This window comes from Apodemus sylvaticus, chromosome 17 (assembly GCF_947179515.1).
Source record: "Apodemus sylvaticus chromosome 17, mApoSyl1.1, whole genome shotgun sequence".
In the NCBI taxonomy this organism is placed as follows: Eukaryota; Metazoa; Chordata; class Mammalia; order Rodentia; family Muridae; genus Apodemus; species Apodemus sylvaticus.
The window spans coordinates 19,846,655-19,850,656 of record NC_067488.1 but is presented as its reverse complement, the minus strand read 5'-3'; the positions used below and the strand labels follow the sequence as shown (position 1 = coordinate 19,850,656).

The 4,002-nt window shown below is 37.0% G+C and overlaps 1 non-coding gene across 1 annotated transcript; it reads right to left on the bottom strand.

Annotated features, from left to right (window-relative positions):
- Positions 1-1,947: 1,947 nt before the first annotated feature.
- On the bottom strand, positions 1,948-2,054 carry LOC127668289 (U6 spliceosomal RNA). The gene has a single exon (XR_007974061.1). It is a non-coding gene; the product is annotated as a U6 spliceosomal RNA (small nuclear RNA).
- Between the last annotated feature and the right edge of the window lie 1,948 nt (positions 2,055-4,002).

Genomic DNA, 4,002 nt, shown 5'->3' with positions numbered 1-4,002 from the left:
GTGACCCATGGCTCCAGCTACTTATGTAGCAGAAGATGATCATTTCAGACTTCAATGAGAGGAGAGGCCATTGGTCTTGTGAAGGCTCGATACCCCAGAACAGGGGGAGTGATCAGGGGGAGGGGGTATGGGATAGGGGATTTTCGGTGGGGTAATGTGGAAAGAGGTTTACATTTGAAATGTAAATAAAGCAAATATCTAATAAAAATAAACACACAAAAAAGAAAGAAAATGCTGTCTTTTTTTTCCCACTGCATGGTTTTAGTTCCTTTGTCAAAGATCAAGTGACCATAGGTGTGACATTTCTGAATTTTCAATGCTATTCCATCGATCTACCTGCCTGTCACTGTACCAATACCATGCAGTTTTTATCACAATTGCTTTGTAGTACAGCTTGAGGTCAGGGATGATGATTCCCCCAAAAGCTCTTTTATTGTTGAGAATAGTTTTGCTATCCTGGTTTTTTTGTTATTCCAAATGAATTTGACAGTTTCTCTTTCTAACTCTAGAAAGAATTGAGTTGGAGTTTTGATGGGTATTATTGCATCTGCAGATTGATTTTGGCAAGATGGCCATTTTTATTATACTAATCCTGACAATCCATGAGCATGGGGAATCTTTCCATCTCTGAGTTCTACTTTGATTTCTTGCCTCAGAGACTTGAAGTTCTTGTCACACAGATCTTTCACTTGTTTGGTTAGAGACACGCCAAGGTATGTGAATATTGTGAAAGTTTTCATTTCCTAATTTCTTTCTCAGCCTGATTATCCTTTGAATAGAAGGCTACTGATTTGTTTGAGTTAATTTTCTATTCAGCAACTTTGCTGAAGTTTTTTATAAGCTGTAGAAGTTCTCTAGTGGAGATTTTGGGGTCACTTAAGTTTAGTATCATATCATCTGCAAATAGCTATATTTTGACTTCCTCCTTTTCAATTTATATCCCTTTGACCTCCTTTTGCTGTCTAATTGCTCTAGTTAGAAATTCAGGTACTATATTGAGTAGATAGGGAGACAGTGGGCAGTCTTCTAGTTCCTGATTTTAGTGAGATGTTGGCTGGTTTATTGCATATTGCTTTTTCTATGTTTAGGTATGGGCCTTGAATTCCTGATCTTTCCAAGACTTTTAACATGAAGGGATGTTGAATTTTGTCAAATGTTTTTCTTTTTTTTCTTCTTTTTTATTATATATTTCTATATTCTTTATTTACATTCCAAATAATTTCCCTTTTCCCAGTTCCCCCCTCCCCATATGTCCCATAAACCTTCTTCTCTCCATCCATTCTCCAATCACCTCTCTCCTTTTTCTCTGTCCTGATACTGCCCTCCAATGCTAGATCAAGCCTTTCCAGGATCAGGACCCTCTCCTTACTTCTTCGTGGGAGTCATTTGTTATGCTAATTGTGCCTTGGGTATTCAGAGCTTCTGGGCTAGTTAATATCCACTTATCAGAGATTGCATTCCATGTGTATTCTTTTGTGACTGGGTTACCTCACTTAGGATTTCATCTAATGAAATGACCATGAGTTTTTTTTTCTTTGAGTTTGTTTATGTACTGGATTACATTGAAAGGATTCCATATGTTGAACCATCCCTACATCCCTGGGATGATGCCTTGATCATGGAACTTGATCATGGTGAATGATCGTTTTCATGTGTTTCTGAATTTGGTTTCCAAGAATTTTATTAAGTATTGTTGCATAGGAATTCATAAAGGAAATTGGTCTGAAGTTCTCTTTCTTTGTTGGGCCTTTGTGTGGTTTTGTTATCAGTGTATCTGTGGCTTCATAGAATGAGTTGGGTAATATTTCTTCTGTTTCTATTTTGTGAAATAGTTTGAAGAGTATTGGTGTTAGGTCTTCTGAGAAGATCTGCTAGAATTCTGTACTAAACCCATCTGGTCCTGGGCTATTTTGGTTGGGAGACTTTTTTTTTTTTTTTGTACTTTATAAAAATATGGAACGCTTCACGAATTTGCATGTCATCCTTGCGCAGGGGCCATGCTAATCTTCTCTGTATCGTTCCAATTTTAGTATATGTGCTGCCGAAGCGAGCATGGTTGGGAGATTTTTAATGAGTGCATCTATTTCTTTTGGGTTTATGGAACTGTTTAGGTGGTTGATCTGATCCTGATTTAATTTTGGTATTTGGTATCTGTCTAGGGAATTGTCCATTTCACCCAAATTTTACAGTTGTTTTGAAGATAGGCTTTTACAGTAGGATCTGATGATTTTTTTCAATTTCCTTAGTTTCTGTTGTTATATATTCCATTTTCATTTCTTATTTTGTTAATTTGGATACTGTCTCTGTTCCCTCTGGTTAGTCTGGCTAAGGGTTTATCTATCTTGTTGATTTTTCTCAAAGAACCAGCTCCTGGTTTTGTTGATTCTTTGGATAGTTCTTTTTGTTTCTACTTGGTTGATTTCAGCCCTGTGTTTGATGGTTTCCTACTGTCTACTCCTCTTAGGTGTACTTGCTTCTTTTTGTTCTAGAGCTTTCAGGTGTGCTGTTAAGCTGTTAGTGTATGCTCTCTCCAGTTTCTTTTTGGAAGCACTCAGAGCTATGTGTTTTTCTCCTAGTACTGCTTTCCTTGTGTCCCATAAGTTTGGGGATGTTGTACATTCATTTTCATTAAATTCGAAAAAGTCTTTGAATTCTTTCCTTATTTCTTCCTTGACCAAGAAGGTATCATTGAGTAAAGCATTGCTCAGTTTCCATGTGTATGTGGATTTTCTCTTGCTTTTGTTTCTATTGAATGAAGATAAGCCCTAGTCTGTGGTGGTCTGATGGGATGCATGGGATTATTTCAGTTTTACTTTATCTGTTGAGGCCTATTTTGTACTTATTATATGGTCAGTTTTGGAGAAGGTACCATGAGGTGCTGAGAAGGCAGCATATTCTTTTGTGTTAGGATAAAATGTTCTATAGCATATCTGTTAAATCCATTTGGTCCATAACTTCTATTAGTTTCATGGTGTCTCTGTTTAGTTTGTGATTTCATGATCTGTTCACTGATGAGAGTGGGGCATTGAAGTCTACCACTATTACTGTGTGAGGTACAAGTGTGCTTTGAGCTTTAGTAAAGTTTCTTTTATGAATGAGTGTGCCCTTGCATTTGGAGCAAAATTGTTCAGAATTGAGAGTTCTTCTTGGAAGAGTTTTCCTTTGAAGAGTGTTTTGATTGAATGTTTTGCTGGGTAGAGTAACCTGGGTTAGCATTTGTGTTCCCTTAGGTTTTATACAAAATCTGCCCAGGATCTTCTGGCTTTCATTGTCTCTGGTGAAAAAAATCTGTTGTAATTCTGACACATCTACCTTTATATGCTACTTGACCTTTTTCCCTTACTGCTTTTAATATTCTTTCTTTGTTTTGTACATTTGATGTTTTGACTATTATATGACAGGTGGAATTTCTTTTCTGGTCCAATCTATTTAAAATTCTTTAGGATTCTTATGTGTTTATGGACACTCTTTCTTTATGTTAGGGAAATTTTCTTCTTTTTTTTAAATTCGATATATTTTTTATTTACATTTCAAATGATTTCCCCTTTTCTAGCCCCCCCCACTCCCCGAAAGTCCCATAAGCCCCCTTCTCTCCCCCTGTCCTCCCACCCACCCCTTCCTACTTCCCCGTTCTGGTTTTGCCCTATACTGCTTCACTGAGTCTTTCCAGAACAAGAAGAAAGGAGGAGTGGCCCCTTGTTCTGGGAAATTTTCTTCTATAATTATGTTGAAGATATTTACTGATGCTTTAATTTGGGAATCTTCACTCTCTTCTATCTGTATTATCCTCAGGTTTGGTTTTCTCACTGTGTCTTGGATTTCCTGGATGTTTTGGGTTAGGAGTTTTCTGCATTTTGCATTTACTTTTGACTATAGTGTCAGTTTTCTATGGTATCTTCTGCACCTGAGATTCTCTCTTGTATTTTTTGTATTCTGTTGGTGATGCTTGCAACTATGACTTCTGATCTCTCTCTTAGGTTTTCTATCTCTAAAACAAAGGTT